Raw genomic sequence first — 21,538 nt, 5'->3', positions numbered from 1 at the left:
GCTGTGTTGCTGTTTTCATCCAAAGGCCTCCCAATGCACTGTGGACCGTGCACTGCACTGCCCAAACACAAAGCGTATAATAAGACATTCTCACAAGAGGCTTAGGACGGAAGGGAGAGAAAGACGGAAGAGGAGAAAAGGAGGGAAGGAGCGAGAGAGGGGGGTAGGTGGGTTTGCGGGAGGTATATAGAGAGATAGAGGGAGGGAGGGAGAGAGGGAGGGAAGGAGAGACAAGGAAGGAGGGAGAGATAGACAGCAAGAGAAATAAAGACAGGGAATGAGAAAGAGTTGGTAGGAGAGAGAGAGAGAGAGAGAGAGAGAGAGAGAGAGAGAGAGAGAGAGAGAGAGAGAGAGAAAGAGAGAGGTTGGGATCTGTGGGGTTGTAAACCGTTCTGTAAACATTCCATTGAGAGATGGAAGAATGCAGCCTCATAAGAGCACTATTCAGGCGCGCAGGATCTCTGTCAGTCAGGCGTGGAGGGAGAGAGGGAGGGACGAGGGGGACAAATACACACACACTCACACACACGCACACTGGGGAGAGAGAGAGAGACGCACACAGCAAACACAAATGCACATACACACCCGCTCGCACATTCAAAGACACAAAGCACACACCCTCAGTCAGAGCAGACAAAAGCTCCTGCCTCGATACAGTATGCACCATCATGTTCCAAACAAACATATTTGGCAGGCATACCTTTCGCTTTTGTTCCAAAGACATGCCAGACCACAAAGACATGTATTAACCATCACACATATGCTCTTACATGCACACAGGCATGCGCAGATTCACTACACACACGCGCATGGCGGGCTCCTTCTCTCTGTCTTTCTCTTTTTTCACACTCTCTTTTAATACACACGTGCGTGCACAAACACACACACACACACACACACACACACACACACACACACTCCCTCTCTTCCTCTCTCTCTCTACCATGTACCTATAGCTTTTTTTCAACTGCTTACACACAAAATATTTCCATGTCACAAACCTGTCACTCAAACACTACAGTATGTCCCCATACCAAATCTGCAAACTAATTCTTAGCATTTCAATTTCATAAAACACTTTTTGCAAAACACCACACACAATTCTCTACTTAACACACACAATTTTAACAGGAAGAAACTTGATTCACTTTTTCAAACACAACCGATGGCACAACCTTGTTTTGACTGCTGAATTTTGATCCGCATGTTAGCAGCCATTTTGGTAAATGAGCCAAATGAAACTTTTGGACATGTGATGAAATGTGTCCCCATGCAAAATCTCCGGTCAACAGTGGTCATTATTACAGTAAAAAGAGTGCTATCATCACATTGCTGGTGCTGCTGTTCTCCATGTGTGGAACTGAGACTCAAAGCACTTGGACTGAGTTCAGACAGCGAACTAGAGACTTATTCAGCTGCAGTCACTGCCCAGATGGACATCACTGCTGAGCTCAGAGACCTGGTGACATGGTGGTGAAGCTGAGAGTGCTGCCTACTGTCACACAGAATGACCTATAGAACACCAATGTTGAGCTGCAAAAAAAAAGTTATTTATTTATCTTTATTTGTTTATTTGCTGGTAAGCATTTATTAGTCTCACCTCATTCCTTGTGGTTTTTTAAAATTGTGCTTCCTCCATGTAACACCATGTGACCTGTAGTGTCTGGTGATGTGTAATCCCTGATGATGACCAGAGGTGGTTGAAACAACATGTTGGCTTGGGTTTACATAAATGATTTAGGCATTTTAATAGTTTTTTCAACGCTCCTTGATTCCTGCCCTTTCACCTTTTGGAGGGAACAAAACGGTTCAGTAGTAAGAGGTTGCAGGACACAGATTGAGACAGTGTCTGTGTTTGGTCTGGAGTAGCCTACTCCAGACATCATTGTACTGAGCAGGGCTAATTTCTCTCCTGCCACTGAAACATTCACCAGCGTCTCAGTGCTGCAGAACTCCCTACATCCACTAGATGGGGCAATAGCGGACAGCCTAATACATCTATCTATCTATAAAGCAAGAAGCGTCTGTGTGTCTGTGTGTGTGTGTGTGTGTGTCTGTGGCACGCATATCTCGCTGACCGTTTGTCAGACTGAATACAAACTTGGCAGGTGTCTTGCTACAGGCATGAGTAAGTGCACTGCCGAATTTGACGTTGTTTGAATAAGAAATGCAAAAGATATCGTTAAATAGCCTATATCGGTAAAAGAAGCACGCATTGGCTTTCGCCGCTAGCCACTCCCCCTCCCACACAGCACTGTAGGACTGTAAGCTACCAGTGAGGATAGAAGCAGGGCTTTGGCAGAATTGGATCAGTGTAGGTTACACGGGTAAAAACTTAAGCGAGTGCAAGATAACTCCACGGATTTTGCAACAACACGCCAACATGCCAACACACACAGGTAGGCTATATGCAGTGGCTCTTCAAAATGACGTAAACAATGATGTGCAATAAGCAGACACTTCGAATAGCCCAGGCTACTTTGGACTGTCTTTAGACTTTGAATAAGCACATGACAATTCAAACTGCAAGGTCCTAAATTGAAACGAGCGATAATGGTCCCGAATCAAAGAACGTCCCAGAATGCCACACATGCAAAGCATAACCAGCGACAAGCAACGAGTGGCAGACAGAGTGTGATGCTATATGAATAGCCCAGGCTACTTTGGACTGTCTTTAGACTTTGAATAAGCAAACAACAGTTCCAACTGCAAGGTCCTAAATTGAAACGAGCGATAATGGTCCTGAATTAAAGAACGTCTCAGAATGCCACACATGCAAAGCATAACCAGCGACAAGCAACGAGTGGCAGACAGAGTGTGATGTCACTTATAGGCCACCAGAGACTGTTTTTGAGTCACACCGTTGCAAATTCCATATGATGCATCATTCCACAAAATGGTTTGTTTTCTCTACCATCAAGTTATTCAATAGGCTAAGCATATAGCCTTGACTCAAAACAGCTGTTAGGATTATGTCATTTTGATTTGTAAAAATGTCACATGCAGCCATGCTTAAATTCACATTTATTATATTATCTGTAGGCCTATTCATTATTGAATGCTTACCTGGAATTATGTTTTTCCCTATCATCCTATTTTTAAAGCAGGCCTACCTGCAGGCATGTAATTGGGCTACAGGAATAGCATGTTTGAACGGGCACTGCACTAGTCATAATAAAGGTGTTTCCGTGTTAAATAGTTTGGATTTTGGTTTTAAAAAATCCAATCATATCCACCTGTTCATGTGTGGTGTCATTATTATATGTTACACTCTAATTGACATTTCAGCATTCTGTCTCTATTCAGATGACAGACCATTTTTTTTTTTAAATAGATAAAATGATTAGTCATTTTTAGCGTGCACCATGATATTGCTTGACCTATGGCAGATTTGAAAAGGCTTTGTCTGGTCTGAGAACAGGATAAAGTAAAGGGGCTGTTATGCCATGTGACTGCTTGTGACACTAGATGGCAGCATTTTTGTCTTTTCCCTATTTCCCTCATTAGGCAATTTGTGCTATAACTCTAAATTATGCTTTGGAACTGTTTCTACTTGTAGTCTTGGTCTGTAATGCTAACAACAGCAGCTGTTTTTTATCAATCCAAATTGTTTTTTTAATGATTTGCAAGTAAAGCACTGAGATGAAAGGCAGAGACCTACAAATTTGTGGGTCATCAGAAGCTTGTGACCAGTCACAGGTCTGTATTAGGAAAGACCCTCCACATTATGAATGAGAGTGACCACGGAAAACCCCAGATTTCACTGCTAGACTTTTGTGACAGTGTGTTTTGTGAGACATTGGTCAGATGACGATCATGTGCATTTTTTGTCTCTCTCTCTCTCTCTCTCTCTCTCTCTCTCTCTCTCTCTCTCTCTCTCTCTCTCTCTTTTCCCCTGGGGATCAATCAAGTATCTATCTATCTATCTCTATCTGAGTATCTGTGTGTGTGTGTGTGTGTGTATGTGTGTGTGTGTGTGTGTGTGTGAGTGAGAGAGAGAGAGAGAAAGAAAGAGAGAGAGAGAGTGAAATATAGCTGGTGGTGAGTTTGTCTGGTGTTTGTGTTTGGTCTTCCCCTGTGGTTGCCACAACACTAGTGAGCTGTCATTCTCATGGGTGAATCCCTGTGATGAGGAAGTGTGCCTCACTGGTGGCCAGAGCCATGGATCTCCCTCATGCTATATATAACAGCAGAAGAATGTAGCGGCTCCCCACTGAGCCTCCCGTGTTATCATGCGGTTACAGATCTCATGACCTCAGAGGTCACTAAAGGCTACTAGAGGTCGAGCGTGACCCAGAGTCAGTCCCCATAACCGATCCGTGTCCCCTGTGATGATGTCATGATGGTGTCTGTATGTCAGGGCTGCTAGGTGACCTTTGACCTAAACAATGGTCCCTTAGCTGGCTCATGATTCATCACAATGAGGGAGTAATTGTGCTCCCAGCTGCCATGTCCCTATATATCACCAGTCTGTCCTCTATCGATAGACTAGAGAGAGGAATAAGTCCATACCAGTAATGGGGTATTCAACAGTGCATGGGCCTTTCAACACATGAAAAGGAGCATATAAACCACATTTACAATGCATTCAAAATTCAACTTCAGGTGTGGGACATCTTTTTGGGTGTATCAATTTTTATAATGTTAACTATGTTATATCAGTTGTTATAATGGTTATGCCATTAGTTTTGTGCCATTTTCTTTAGTTTCAAAAAAATATTGCTGATCTGCAAGTAATTTGTTAATATTTTTCTTTGATTTTTATCAAAATGTATTTTGTTAATATTTTATTTTGTGTAAATACTTTGTTTCGTATTGTACAAATGTATGTAATTAATGTGGTTCAAATCACTTCATGTACAAAGTCTATATCACAATATTTCATGTTTGTATTATGCCCAAAGTCAGGCCACAAACAACCACATTTAGGCATGCCATTTATCTTTCAACCTCATGTACAGTATTACTTGTGGTGAGCCACTGACTAACTTGAGTTGAATATAGAAATCCCTTCAAAATATGTGTTTTTAATCAACAAGGGGACGAATAGCAAAATTGCTTTTCATTTTCATCTAACATTCCTTTAGACCACACATGACTGCATGAAACATCCTGCCAAACTGCATATCAGTCTATTATGCAAATCAGCCTACCAGTATTTACTTTGCGTGTGAACTGTGTCTTTGCATTCTTCAAGTCTTTATTTGTTTTTTTACGGTTCTTACTTTCTCATTCTTATCTACATCCCTCAGTCATTATCACCAATCACTGTCTGTCTTTATTTTCTCTATATCTTACATTTACACCAAAAATACTCTTTCTTTCTTTCTTTCTTTCTTTCTTTCTTTCTTCTTTCCTTCTCTCTCTCTTTCTTTCTTTCTTTCTTTCTTTCTTTCTTTCTTTAACTCACTCATTGTCTGATCTAGCTGGTCTATCTTTACTCATCTCTCTCACCTATGACTTTTATTGTACCTTCCCTCTCCTTTGTCGGTCTTTTAAATGTTTAATCTTTTGCTTTGCATGCACTTGTATTTCCTTTTTTTTAATAATAAAAAAGTGAATCATATTCACTTTTCAACATTCTGGGTCCCAAATCCACCGTTCCGAGTCCCTGTCACTTTAGATAAAATCATCCGCTGAATCCCACTCACTTTACTCATTGTGTAATTACTGTACAAGTCCCACTCACTCTATTCACTTCATAATAAACCAGGCCGAGGAAAGGCAGCAGGAGACATGACTTTGTGCCTGAAAAGAAAAGAATGTGAGCTGGAAAGTGACCTTGTGGATTAAAATGACCCTGTCTCTCGGTCTGACATTTAAGCGCCCTGAGAATGACAAAAGGCTTTGGGTTGAGGAATGAACGGAATTAGTTTGAAAGATATCTTGACTTGAAAATAATGAGTTGTAATTAAATACATTTCCCCCCCCTCACTGTACAGACACACGCAGAGAAGTTCACACCGCAAGTCTTTGTACTGACTCGCATGTGCAAAAGAACAATAACAATGACATCAGCTAACTCCAGCGGCGCGTAATTGTGACAAACGTCAGATGTAGATTGACGTAAAAATTGCATCAAATCCGCCTTGGTTGTTCACAATGTGGCCGCATTGAAAAAAATCAGACCTGGGTCTAATTCAGGACCACACATGGAAGTGGTCTAAATCAGATTTGAAAAAATCAGATCTGGGCAAGATTTGAGTGTTCACACTACTTCTGAAGAAGTCTGACCTGGTCACTTGACCCCCCCAGATTTGGGCCACTTTTGCCTGCAGTCTGAACAGGGTCTTAGAGAAGTACTGCTGGTTGCAGCGGAAGTAGGGAGAGGAACAAATGCATGTGATTTCACATGATGTTGACTTTTGCTGTCATGAGTTGTGAGGTGTTAGTGAGAGTGATGAGATTATTGTGTGGGCTTCCCCTAGATACTAGTCAGGACACCAAAACAATCAGGGAAATCCCTTTAAAGCAATCAAGAGATACCATTGTTTGTTAATCATTTACATTTCTCAGTTAAGGTTTAAGTACAAAAATATGTTACCTACAATATATTCCTCTCTGAAGGACTTTTATTTTGATTCTGGTGGCAATACACCTCAAGAGACTATAGTTAACAATGAGTTTAGAACAGCTGATGTTGGGCATGACACACCACTGGTATTGTTATAAACATTGGACAATAACCTCCACCACAATAAAACATGTTCTGAATGCTTTTTAAAAAAATCTGATACTGCATGGCATACAGCAGTCCACCTTACCATGATCAGCACCCACCTCACCTCTTATTTTACCACTACATCCCAGCATTAAGTCTATGCATTCATTGGAGTGCCACTGGCGGTGTAATTCTTACCGCATACCACCAGAGGGAGGCACCCGCTTAAGTTATGTGACTAACAGCTTGACGCAGCATGATGGTGCTGTTTAATCTCCATTCTACTGTGTTATACTAAGAAACAGAGGACATCTTATCACTGATGTCTCAGCTTTCCTTCATCATAATTATTGTTTTCAACAAGATCCCTCTATAGTCTGTTCTATAACACACATAGGACTTACAGTACATTAAGAATGGGTGGTTATATAAAGTGATTGCACTCTTAGACACATATAAAGGCAGAAAACACATACATTTAGCTACGTGATATACTTCAATGGAATCAGATGGTTTGTACTCAAATAACACATTCCTACAGTCCTCCACAGTGAGCATAAACACTTAAATGTGTTGCACTGCTGGACTTCCCCTGAAGCCTCTCTCCCTCACATATGACAAGCACAGCTATCGCAGCTCCTGACCTCATAGCAAAAAGCAGCTCTTCCCAGCGCTGGCATGAGAAACATGAAAAAAAAAAAACACCATCAGGAAGGACTTCCATGTTCTACCACCAATGGCAGTAGTGCACTGGGTGACCAGGTAGCCAGATGCGATTGTGACTCAGCCTCCCCTCCCCACCTGGGCTGTGAGGGCACAGTGAGCTCCCGCTCTTCCCCACTCAAGCTCCTTTGCTATTAAACAGTCGACTTCCATCTGCAGGCTCGGGCTGAGAAATGAATGCTCAACATAATTGAGTTTCAGCCAGCCCCATTTCTCAAATCAGCTGCCGTCGCTAAGGCCCTGCATTGTAGGCATGCGGCGCTGTCACTGAAATGTCTGGCACAGGGCCATTTAGAGAGGGAAGAATATTACTGTTCCTTTTATCAGACATGATTCAAATACCGCAGTGTAGAATGTGGAGTCATGGAGATGTGGTCACTGGTGGTTTTTCACTGCTCGTTGAGCACCTGTTTCTTCTCCAATCTTAAGGCTTGGCATCTGCCTCTCTCTCTCTCTCTCTCTCTCTCTCTCTCTCTCTTGTTAAAGGCTGGGCCCTCATGCTTCACTTCCCTGGCATGGTATGGCAAAACAACATCTGTGCTCGGCTGTGAGCTGCTAAAATGCGGGAGGATTCGCCCACCGCTGCCTCAAATTGATTAGGGCAGCTGTGAGCAGGCAAACATGGCCAACAGCGAGCACCACTGTCCATGCATGACGCCGTCATCTCATCCTCGCCACGCATTGCTGCTCCCTCCCTCCTCAAAGTCATAAATAAACTCTCCCAGCAACAGAGGAGAGAAACATCATTCATACCTCTCTCAGTGTAAAACTGAGGAAATGCCATTACAACATACTGTAGAGATTTGGAAGGAAGGAAGCAATATAGTGTCTTGCGTAGCCTACGTATTGATTTTGGAACTCTTGACTGGATCAATATGGGAGGGATTGCTTGTATAGCATGACCTTGTGCACCCAGGCAGCAACAGGCCTCCAACTATCTGGTTTGAATTTTAAAGAAGTCCTCCACAAGGTAAAAAACACAGCTGTCCGCGGTGAGCCTCTCTGCTGCAGTGTCATCCTTCTGGAACCTTCCGTGGCATAAATAAATTCAATGTAAGAAACCCAATCGTTTCCTTCATTAGAGAGACAGGAAACCTTCTGCCCTTATAGCAACACTGTCTGTAATCCAGCTCTGACGTCCGGGCCTGCCTCCTCCGCGTCTGCCTCTTCTCCCATGCCTTCTCTCTCATTCTCTCTCTTAATTAGTAGCAGGACGGCGCGGATGATGACGGCCTAAATACCACAAGATGGGCTTAACATTGAGTAATGTGGAGAATTGTGTGTTTGAGGGCTCAGATACACTGCAGAGAAATGCTGTCTGCAAAGCCACAAGCACACAAAACACACACACACACACACACACACACACACACACACACACACATAGATACACACACACACACACACACTCACACACATACACACAAACACAAAACACACACACAGAGACACACATGCAAACAGCAGGCCGGAGGTTGCTGGTCACTGCCTCGGGGTGAGGACAATTACAGTTTTGACTGACGTCATTCAATTGAAATAGCTTTTTGGAGAGAAAAGAATCCTCTCAGCAGTATCTCATTATGCTAAGCATAAGCTAGACCTCCGCTGATGCCAGGGCACCAGATCTTAGCCAGATCAGGGCCAAATCCAGCCCAGACCCTGCCACTCTCCCCTCCTCTACAGCTAGGGCACACATTCATGCTCATTACATGAAGTCCCAATATAATCATCACAGGCACAGTCATACAGGAAATGGCCACTGGCAGATCAAGCTGACCCTCTTTTAACCTTGAAATGCGACTTAAAATGTCTGCATAATATAGAAGCATAGGCGGAGGCCGTAGCTGAATTTCCATAGGAAGTTACACAGACTGTCCTATAGAATGTCATAAGTGTCTTGTGAATACATAGGCCATATAAGCATGGCTGTTAAAATTAGTAATTAGACATGGTAAGTGGAGTTCTCAGCGATAATTTACGGAGAATAAGAATGCAAAGAGAATAAAATTGGGGGTTAACCCGTAATAACTATCACTCATTTTAATCAGACTTTTATTGAAGTCTGCCCTTGCCTGCAGAGTTCCTTTACTGATTTCATAGAATGTTGGTTTGATGAGAAATACTGTATATAAGCCCTTTGCCTGCTTCACCGGTGTCTTCAAGGCAACCAGGACTGCAACCAGCTGTGATCAATGTCACGGGATCTGGATAACTTTTCAAATCAATAGATATTGACCACTTTTTCGTGTGGTGTCAGCCCGACAAGTATGGATGAAAGAAACTGTTTTTTAAACAGTGTTTATACGCTGAACATGATCAAAACATGTTGATCAGGAGGACCTCTGACAGCTTGATCCTTAATCCACTGGATTTATGACGTCTTTCCAGGATTGATGAGTAATCTTGCACCACTGAGATTCATTTGGCTTGTTTGTGTGCAAAGGTGAAAGGTTTTGGACGTTGGCAGACTCACATGCTATTGTGCACAGTTTCCTCTTGAGACTCAAGGGGTCAATGACTTTGATCGCAGATCACAGCCTTACAAATGGCTGCTATGGATTTTGCAACACATATTGGAAAGACATGGGGAGTTATGAGGGATAGATCTCTATACATTTACTCTATACTCTATACATACACTCTATAAATTTTCACTGGAAATTCATATTTTCTTGTCAGTGTGCGACTCATTTGTTACTAGTCTGCATCTTAGACAACAATGACATATTTACTTGGCGCATTCTCATTTTGTGAACTGAGTCAAAAACAAAACAAACAAAAAAAAAACATCAATGCGTGATCATCATTTACCCCTGTCTCTTCAAACCACACGGCGGCCATTTATGACTGTTCTGGCCAGGCCTGATTGTGTGAGGACAAGCAAGCTCTGCTTTGATCCCAGCTCCCATGCATTTCCAGTCTTCCTGCCTCGGCTTCATCTTCAGTTTGCCTACTTTAAGACACATGACACACTTTAAAACTAACAAGCAGCTCTACTCCTGTGATGGGACAAAAGGTAGGCCAACTTTCATCTAAGCGCCGGATAAAGACTGAGGCAGTGAATTACCATAGAAAATGTGACACAATGTGAAAGGGAAACAGTGTTTGAAAAGAGGACGTTTGACGTGAAGCACAAAACAACAGCTGCTACGCAGTACTGTAAATAACTATGAAACATCCAAAGACAGACACGCTACTGTTATGGCGATATCAATGGAAATAATGGCGGTTGGAAAAAAAAACTAGAAAAACGCCTCCTCTGTTTTAGCAGCGTACCTTAGCAGATGAGGTTTATGTCACAGCACAGAGGTGTGTTCACCACAAACGTCAACAGGAAGTCAGCTGCTCCAAAAGAGGAACAGCTACGGAAAAACAAAAGCAGGGGGCATGCACACACACACAGACATGCACACGTACACGTAGATACACACACAAACAAACAAACACACACACACACACACACACACACACACACACACACACACACACACACGTACACGTAGATACACACACAAACAAACAAACACACACACACACACACACACACCTCTCATTGCAAAGAGCACAAACATAAACACTCAAACAAACCTCTGTCAATAACAAGACCCTCCTAACACTCTCTCCATGCCTGCCAGCATGATGTTTCCAGTTTCACTTACTAACGACATTTACTCATCATGAATTATATATGTGAAACACCACATGGAAGCCCCAAAGGCAAAGTGTGGTGCTGAAGCCACACAGGGCATGCTATCAGGCATACTGTAACACTGCACACTTCTTCTTACCACTGTGACCGACTGGAGGTCAAATAAATTGCACTTGCCCTTAGAAATGCACCATAAAACACACCATAAGCAGTCAAGTGAGGAAAAACACTAACAAGCCAAAAGTAATGGGCCATCAATATGCTTTGCAAATAAATGCTAGATATACTGTATGATAAAATTAGATAGCAAACAGGGATATAGTACTTGGCTGTATAATTAAAGGTTAAATTGATATTTCATTTCATATGGTTACTTATTAATGAATCTTTTTATCTGTGCTGACTGCAATTACATCATATTCAGTTCACTGAAGACCCCCTACCGACCCCCATGCAATTACTATACCAATCGTCCACATAGGATTATGAGAGAAACAGGACAGCTGGGTAGAGGGCAAGATGTGTGTGTGCATGTGTGTGTGTGGGTGGGTCGAGGGTAAGATGTGTGTGTGCATGTGTGTGTGTGGGTGGGTAGAGGGTAAGATGTGTGTGTGCATGTGTGTGTGTGGGTGGGTCGAGGGTAAGATGTGTGTGTGCATGTGTGTGTGTGGTTGGGTCGAGGGTAAGATGTGTGTGTGCATGTGTGTGGGTGGGTCGAGGGTAAGGGAGCTGTTTGCGGATTCCTGGCCACGTCCCATCTCTGGCACTGCCGCCCTCCAGCTGCAGCATGGAGCAGATTGATCACTCCGATGGCTACTTGGGCTGGTTCCAGTGCCCTGCGTCTTTGGTCCTGACACACGCACACATGCACAAATACACACACACACACACACACACACACACACACACACACACACACACAAGCACACGCACACGCACACGCACAGACACACACACAGACACACACACATACACATACACACACACACACACACACACACACACACACACGCACACACACACGCACACACACACACACACACAGAGAGCAGCTCTGAGCTCCCAGCCTGGGAGGGGGTCTGCTGCTGTGTGTTCTGAGCTTGTTCTCAGCTTTGGCACACTGCGTCCTCAGAGAGAGAGAGAGAAAGAGAGAGAGAGGGAGAGGGAGAGAAAAGAGAGAGAGAGAGAAAAGAGAGAGAGAAGAGAGAGAGAGAGAAGGTTGATGAACACTGCCAATCAAACATACTTTCTCAAATGCAACTATTTGTTCAAGGAGCGTCACATTATAAGCTAAGAGGAGGGTGAACAGTCATATTTATCTAGAGTAGCCCTAGTGAAAGCAGCCCTTGGCTTTGTGGTTTTTGCACTCTTCTATAACGTGTGGAGGAAGGCAGCATGGCAAGGGAACATGGCACCTCAAATCAGCAGAGTAACCACTGAAGACCACAAAGCAATGTCGTTGGGCTGTGTATTCAGCCACAAACAATTCCCAAGGACTGCTGCTAGGGTGTGGGCTGAAACGCGTAGGCATGTTTTAACTGAATAGCTATGTGAGATTAAAGGATTGGTAAACAGATAACCCTCCTGAGTGCCTCCGATGTCTGGAACATGTTTCAGTGGTGGTGGTGTATGTGTTAGCATAGACATTATACTGACTATTTTCTTGGAGTTGTGTTCTCCCTCTGTCCTTTTAAACCTATTTAGCTATCTCAATTGCAAAGAGGACTCATTGGGCTGTTTCCTATGGAGTAAAACTTGTGCCACCTTAAACCGAATTTGAATATGTTGTATTTGCATTTGAATTGCTGAATTTGAACAATTGTATTGGAAAAACGAATTTGAATAGTATATGTTGAAACTGAATTCATTAGATTGTAACTGAATCTCAGGCAACTTGAAATTGAATATAATATTTTGAAATTTTACTCATTTGCTCTGATACATAAATTATCCTGACTGAAAATTTCGCTCTTGGAACTTTCACATTCAGTTCTCAAAATTCAGTTTCAAAACGTGAAATTCAATTTCAGTCTACCGAGACAAAAACAGCTGGTAGCTCAGGAAGAGCAATCGAGTGCAGAGCTATTGTGATCGCGTGACTAGTGCCGAGCGCGAAGCAGAGCATAGTGTGGGCACTTGGTTTGCACGGTTATTAGATCTGCACGCACGATTCATAAAACACATTCCGATTGTAGGCCTACTGTCTCACCTACCGTTTATGTAATTTTAAACAAATAAAACATTTGTTGCAGTATTATTTCAAACTTCTAGCTTGTCAATCCTTGAAATACAGAACAGCCTAGGCTACCCAGCCATCAAACATCGATGTAGCCTAGGCCTACTTACCTACCGTTTTTGTAATTTTAAACAAATAAAAATGTTTTTGCAGTATTACACCTAAAACTTCTAGCCTGTCAATCCTTGAAGTACAGAACTACCCAGCTAGCCATCAAACATCGATGTATGGTCTTACCTACCGTTTTTGTAATTTTAAATAGGCTAAAACATTTTTTACAGTATTACATTTCAAACTTCCAGCCTGTCAGTCCATACAGAACTACTCAGCTAGCCATCAAACATCAATGTACTGTCTACCAATTGCAAACTTCTAGCCTGTCATTCTTTAAAATGTCATGGGCATAACTTTCTCTCGTTTTCGTTTTTCCTACTCAACTACTGCTCTATTTCTTATCCTGGACTGCCACCTACTGGATAGAAAAGGCAACGACCTAGTAATTATGTGAATAAAAATCTACATGTTTGAATGACCAAAAAAGGACAAATCATTACCGTTTTCTTACGTTTAAAGCCACTCTTGTAATACTATGATGTGTAGGCTACCTTTATTTGCTTCCAATTACATATAGTTATGGTTACGCTTTTGTCCAAAGCAACATAAATACAAAACAATATAATACTTAAAATTGAACAGGGAACAAATGAAGATGTTGGTCAGACTATAATAAAGAGAATAGCAATAATAAACAACCATGTCAATTCAATCAATAGCCTAATGACATAAACAATGAGAAAAAAGGGAAAATAGTAATAATAAACAATAATGTACATTCAGTCAATAATATAATAAAAATAACAATAGCATGGTAAGACTACATTATGGAGAATATCAATAATAAACAACAATGTCAAATTAATCAACAGCCTAATGAAAATGAAACAATACTATACAAACCATAAGTGTTAATTCAAGTGCATGTTGAACAGATACGTCTTTAGACCCCTGTTAAAAGACCCAAAACTATCACAGGAACAGAGAGCACTGGGCAACTCATTCCACCAACATGGAACCACTGAGGAAAAGTCTTGAATTTGACCTATGTCTGGTCGACACAACAGACACTCTTCAGAAGACCGCAGTGGGCAGTTGGGGATGTACGTCTTGATCATTGAATTAAAATAACAAGGAGCAGATCCGGTCAGTGTCCTATAGGCCAAAGTGAGAGATTTAAATGTAATTCTGCCTAATAGGGAGCCAATGGAGAGTAACTAGGAGAGGAGTTACATATGTCTTTGGCTGATTAAAGACCAGGCGTGCGGCAGCATTCTGACTCAGCTGTAACAATCTTACTACACAAGCAGGTAAACCAGCTAATAGTAAATTACAATAGTCCAGCTTGGAGATGACCATGGCCTGAACAAGAAGTTGTGTGGAATCCTGTGTCAGATAAGGTCTGTTCTTCCTTATGTTGCAAAGGATAAACCTACATGATTTAGCAATTGCATCATATCTAATATCAGCTGATTACACACATAAACTAAAATTTTGATTGCCCATACATTTGGAAATCCATTTGGAAATCCATCACCACCAATGGCAAACAATTGGTGATGGTGAATTGGCAAACATCAATTCCAGAGAAAACAACAGTGGACATGTTTATTAGTGTGTAAAGTGTTTTACAATATGTGTTGCATCTTGCAAAGATATTTATTAAGAGAAATCAAGCTTCGGTGTCCATGTCTGATCGGTGCCAGTCCATTGTCCTCAGTCTATCTCACTGTCCACTGTTCATTGAGGCCTCTCAACCTATGAAAATAAAACCAACAAACAATCAGTGTTTAGCTTAAAGGTCTACTGTGAGTCTTTCTCGTTAATTGTTTATTCATCTCTGCGCAAAGAGGTCTCATAAGCATCAGGCAATCAGGATACACAAGTCTGTGCACCTAAGAGACAATCAGTTGTTTCTCACACACACATATATACCTTGGATCGTATACATACATCATAATAAATATCATTACACCTTCTCTGCACACACACGACTTGGTCAATACAATGAGTTAATTAAGAACCAAGGACATTTCTATCGTCATACAACACATTATTTGCAATCTACACACACATTACTGAAACAGAAGTATCAAGACAACACACAGTTAAAGTATAATAATTAGGTTATTGTAATATACTGTGTCTATTTCTCAATAACTTTTACAAAATCTGCATGGAGTCGATGAAGAAGCATAAATCAGCCTGTAGAAATACTGTTAAACTAGGGTCTCTTGAGTCTTGATCATATTATCGATATAGAACATATTCAGTTTGAAACTCTTAGAAGCTAGCTAGCTACCATTTGCTAGTTATCGCAATCCAGTTGTCTGGCAACATCACGGCACGAAAAAATTGCCCCACGTAGCATTAGGTAACAGACAACACAACGATGAAAAAAGCTTAACTAGGGGGACATATCCAGTTTTCCATGAATGATACTGTTTAACCTGAGATTGTAACGTGTTCTTACAGGCCTAAAAGGCACAATGATATGACAATGACCAATCATATTGTTCTATCAAAGAGTAACGTTATAGTAGTCTAACTGGTTCTGAACTATGGAAAAAGCTTTAACTTAGTCGATGAAACTATGCTGGCTAGCCAGCCAGCGCTAGCATATAATGTACATTATATAAAGTAACGTTAACAGACATGGCATATGATATCAACTTACTTGGACGTTTTCTGATGTGCCAGTCGCTTCCATCTCTTCTTTCTCTGTTCGACACTGTAAGGAAGTTCAGGAGACAGCTTGCTAAGAGGGTGCTATGCTCTTTGCTTCGCGCTCGGCACTTGTCACGCGATCACAATAGCTCTGCACTCGATTGCTCTTCCTTAGCTACCAGCTGTTTTTGTCTCGGTAGACTGAAATTGAATTTCACGTTTTGAAACTGAATTTTGAGAACTGAATGTGAAAGTTCCAAGAGCGAAATTTTCAGTCAGGATAATTTATGTATCAGAGCAAATAAGTTCAATTTCAAAATATTATATTCAATTTCAAGTTAACTGAGATTCAGTTACAATCTAATGAATTCAGTTTCAATATATACTATTCAAATTCGTTTTTCCAATACAATTGCTCAAATTCATATTCAAATTCATATTCAAATTCGGTTTAAGGTGACACAAGTTTTACTCCATAGTTTCCTGACTCTAATCCAAGGGTTGTAGATGTATTACATAACAACCAATAATCAAGCCGCCAGAGAGAGCTTTGAGCCTCTCTGCAGACACACTATTAAAGTGTCACCGGACAATTAGGCAGTCTTTCGTGCCCCATGGGCAAATGGGTGTTTGCCAGCACAATGCAGAGGCGCACTTGCGCACAGGCATCCCAAATTCCCATTTTAAAGTTGTCACTGGCTCATGATATATTGCCCAATGGAATGTGTCTATTCTGCGCAGTTCCTGAACTTTGTGCTGCCTCTGAAAAGCAGCATTGCCACTGGTCACCCCTGTGTGACTCTCATTATCTGTCATGTGGAGATTTCTTTTCTGGGCAACAGCAGCTATGACCCTTTATGCATCAGGAGCACATAGAGGCTACGAAAAACATGGAGAATTGCGTGAGGTCTAGAAGCTACAGTAATATGGCTCAGGCTAGCTGAGAGTCAGCCAAGGAAAGGGAAATTGAGCTTTTCAGGCCTGGTAGTCACTTAGGAGCGCACTGAGCTGTGTATACAGACATTCAGAAAGTGACAGAGTGTGAGTTAGAGAGAGAAACAGAAGGGGAATAGACAGAAAGAGAGAAAGGATAGATCGATAGATAGAAAGCACTAATGCAGATAAATAGAGTGAAAGGCTGAAAGCTCAGGGGGAGGGAGAGTCAGACAGACTGTGGAAAGAGACAGAGAGGGAGGGAAAAAATGGCAGAAAGAGAATGTGATAGAGAGATGAAGTGTGATAGAGGGGGAGAGACAGAGATGAAGTGTGATAGAGAGGGAGAGAAAGAGATGAAGAATGCGGCCTTACTCTCTGAGGCAATAACTCTCTGACTCCATATGGCTCACAGGGCTGCTGGCCAGTCTGCAGCCTGATGATGTGTTTTGTCAGCTCAGCTGTGCTGTGTGGCTCAGCTCTCTAGGGCTTTTGCTCTCTTCCTCTTTCTCTCTCTCTCTCTCTCTTTTTCTCTCTGTCTCTGTCTGTCTGTCTCTCTCTCGCTCGCTCAGCGTGAACCTTTGGCTGTTAAGCCCCGTCAGACTGTCTGGAATCAACACAGGGCCTGCCATCACTGATGGAGCCACAGCCACTTTATCAAACTGGGCCGCTGTCACTCAAGGATTTATCGTGAAGCCTAACTATCACGGCCATTTCTACACACTTCAGTGGAGGGAACATACTTCATGTTCTGAATCAACTTTGTGTTCTTTTGCGGTCATAAATTAAATCCTCCCACAAAACAAGCGTCTTCGAACTTAGAGCTCATGTGTTCTGTAATGTCTGCGCTGTAATCTAACAGGCCTGCAGTTTTGCAGCAGAAACATATGTACGACTATCGACTGAAACCCGGCCAAATTTACAATGACATAATTGGCAAGAATGTTAATGGCCCCGATGCTCTTTGTGTAGGTTTGGTCGCACTGACGAGACAGCCCTCGACAGATCAGCCGCTGGAGAGAAGCGTCGTTTAACGCCTCTGCCCGAAAGGTTTTTGAAGTCAGCGCGACTGAAAAGTGCCATTGATCGGCATCGCTGATGTTAGTTCTGCATGGCTCTTCCCTTTGTCACGCCTCATTTTGCCCTGCTACCTCTGACGGCCATTGTGATGAATGGCCTGCCTGCGCCTCTCTGGGTCCTCCTGCCTCTCTGAATAAGTCCACTGAGATGCCCGGGTGGAAGCTGTCGTGCCAGTCTCTACAGCAGGCCACAACACACTGGGAAAGTAGGTACAGAACAAAAGCCAAAGCAAAATCATAACAAAAACTAAATTATGCAAGATATTTTTGAGAGGTTTTGGTTCTTTACTGTAGGGCTTTTAAAGGGCAGAGCATGGTAAAGCTGAGGATAACTTTAATACTTTGGCAAAGCAGATATATGTGAAGAATCATGAATCAGTTTGCTTGCGTGGCGGGTGGCTATTTGTGGCCTTATTTGTCTGCCTCGCAGCTGCACTAGAGGAGGTGTCCACAGGGACATTCATTGGCAAGTGGTGGCATTGTTGTGAGTGGCATCTGCTAAGATATTTACAGCAGATTTTGTGTTTGTCTGTGTACTTCATGCGTACTTCATGCGTACTTTGTGTGTGTGTGTGTGTGTGTGTGTGTGTGTGTGTGTGTGTGTGTGTGTGTGTGTGTGGTATATTTGTGAGTGAGTGTGGTCTGTGCGTAAAAAGGGTGGTATTTTGTGCTTTGTGTTCATGCTAATGTGTCGCACTGTTGACTGTGTTTGCTTTCTTTCATCCTCTCCCTGACAGGCCATCTGGCTGCTTCTGCCCCGAGCCGCGCAGTGAGACGACACCAGGCCCAGGGCAGACGACGGGAGCAGGGGAGCAGGGGAGCAAGGCTCCGGCCATTGTTCCTCTCAGAGAGGACTGCTACATTACTGTGCATAGAAACCTGTATTGGAGTGTAACTTTCTGGCTTGAATGGCTTGAGTTGAAGTAAGAGGTCTTCCACTCAAAAGTCACAAAAGTATATGTCTTCAAATGAGCAAATGTTTCAAACGTGTCTCATTAAGACAGCCAAATGAGACAAAACTGCTTGTTTTATAGTTCCAATGGAGGTCAGCAGCATTATGCATTTTGACCGCAGATTTTTTTTTACATTAAATAACTGTAAAAGAGGTTTATTCACAGCAAAATATTCAAAAGCCACACTTGAGTAAAATTGTTCTGACTGAGATGTTGTTACATTGTCATCATCTATTATCACCTACTAATGGTTCAGTCTTGTGACTATCTGTCACTATCTGCCACTCCCCATCACATGAAGTTTACATCCTCTACATCAGCCTCTTTTAGAAAGGGACTACATTGTTTGTCAACAAATGTCAACTCTCTGTTTGAGGGGAGACCAAAAGACTGGAGAATTGTCCAGGAGATTTCTATTCTACTGTTCACCACTGTCTTCTCTCCCTGGACCTCCCAGATGCAGAAAGTCTTGTGGAGGCAGGTTGGGGAGCCGACAGCCACAATGTCCTGATTTCAGGTGGCCTACATTCCCTCAGCACCCTGCTGAGTCTCTCTACCGCAGCTTCTGCATTTTGAAGATCCTCAAAACATTGCATAATTAATGTTATATGATGCACCCCAGTGTAAGCCTTTAATGCCTCTCTTAAAGGAATAACTTACAGTATTACAGACTTTAAGAGCCCCCATTTACTCAGTTATATAATTATCGAACTTAAAAACGGCTTGCAATGCTTTGACCTGTGCAGTGACAGATCTGGGTCATTGGAACTTTTGAATGAGCTCTTTGACAGGCGTTGGATTGTGTATCATTGCACAAATGTTCTTCAGTGGGCTACCACTGGGCTACAGATACATCAGTATACGTCAGCACATCTCAGTGTTTGGTTATTCCACATCACATACACATATATATGTTTTGCAAGTAAACAAGAAGATACAGTCATGTGGTGTACCTTGTAGGCTAAATAAAGTAATTGGGCTGCACAAGAATGCAGTTTGCGTTGTTCACAATCATAACAGAAGGCTTCTGTGGTTTGGTGGCAGGATGCTGCGACTGACGCAAATGCTTCAAAAGCCTTTAGGTGTGTTTTTCACTGGTAGGTGACCTTTACTCTTGAAAAAAAATAAGGGGCTTCTCTTCATAACTCATTCTCATCCTCAAGCCCCCACACAAGCATGTATTGTTTCTAGATGTAGAAGAGTGTGTCAGGCGATTTAACACCCCCCCCCCCCTTCCACACACACACACACACACACACACACACACACACACACACAAACACACACACACACACACACACACACACACACACACACACTTACTTCTCAAATACAGTCTCACTCTGTAACAAAACAAACTTACAAGCAGTCTCTAAAAAGTTCCAAACAGTCCCTAAAATCTCATGCACACCAAACTTCCTTGAAAAGCAGCTCAAGCGGTGGTAGGTGTCTACAATAGTGTTCAGTGCTGTCGACTCATTATCTGATTGCCCAAGAAGCATTTTAAAAGCAAGAATAAACAAGGTCTGTGTATTTCAGGGTTGGCCTGAGCGGCATTGAGGTGAATCATCGGGGGCAACTTGGCAAGGCCAACATATCCGTCGGCACCTGTCAGATGTGTGTGGCGTTAGCTGGTGGCAATTAATAAGTGTGAGGGATAAATCAATATGAGCACCGCCATCCTCGCAATGACTCATCCCTCCCTTCCATTCACAGAACCGCCAGAGAGAGACTGATGTGTGGAGCTGAATGAGGAATCGCTCACATAAGACACCACATGAATGTGGAACAGACAGTTATCCTGAGGAAAGGGTTTGCATAGAATTGAAGTAACCTTTGAAATGATAGGGCTGACGAAGGTGTGGAACTAATTGGTGCGAGATATTTATGCCTTTCTGTGGGAAATATTTGAAATATGCAGAGGGCAGTACAGTGTGTCAGGATTGTTGGAAACTGACCGGTTCTCCTTGTTCTCTTAATATTATGGTCAAGTGCAAATTGATCCACATAAAGTTCATAGAGTTCTCAGTCACTATCAGGCGTGGATCTTTCTGGTGTCAGAAAAGAGAGATGAGGAAAGACTTGTTATCACAGCAGGACATCAAGCAGACAGGCAGGCAGGCAGGCAGACAGACAGACACTGGAGAGTGCACAGGGTGCAGGGATAAGTAAACCTGTACAGTGTGTCTGAATGGGTGGGGGAATATCAGAAAAAGAGAGAGAGAATGTGTGTTTGGCAACCGATTTTCCACTGTTGCCATGGCAACGGTACCGACCACAGCACTCACCCACCCACGCACGCACGCTCGCACGCAGCTTGATCTCGTTCTGAGGTGAGACAGGCATGAGGGAGGGAGGGAGTTGTATTTGCACCTAACCATCACACCTCCTCGCGTCTGCACACCTGAAATCCAGTGGCGTGACGGACGACATGCGTCACGCGCCATCCCCATGCTCTGCTGGCATTTGGCAAGCGTCGAACAAGAGCATACCCACCTACCACCCCCACCACCGCTCCTCCATCCTCCCTCCTCCGCCAGGGTGAGTTCCCCCTGCAACGTGTCTCCTCACCGCCCACGTACA

The 21,538-nt window shown here is 42.7% G+C and overlaps 1 long non-coding RNA gene across 1 annotated transcript; it reads right to left on the bottom strand.

Moving 5' to 3' along the window:
• Positions 1-14,917: 14,917 nt before the first annotated feature.
• On the bottom strand, positions 14,918-16,255 carry LOC143135340 (uncharacterized). Its single transcript, XR_012988910.1, has 2 exons — positions 16,001-16,255; positions 14,918-15,081 (listed from the first exon to the last, which is right to left on the bottom strand). It is a non-coding gene; the product is annotated as an uncharacterized LOC143135340 (long non-coding RNA).
• Positions 16,256-21,538: the final 5,283 nt, after the last annotated feature.

This window comes from Alosa pseudoharengus, unplaced genomic scaffold (genome assembly GCF_046254945.1).
Source record: "Alosa pseudoharengus isolate Yale_2024_CS ecotype anadromous, Long Island Sound unplaced genomic scaffold, YU_APseudo_1.1 YU_APseudo_1.1_scf_2, whole genome shotgun sequence".
NCBI classification, from domain to species: Eukaryota; Metazoa; Chordata; class Actinopteri; order Clupeiformes; family Clupeidae; genus Alosa; species Alosa pseudoharengus.
The sequence above is the reverse complement of the archived record's forward strand: the minus strand, read 5'-3'. Positions and strand labels throughout refer to the sequence as shown.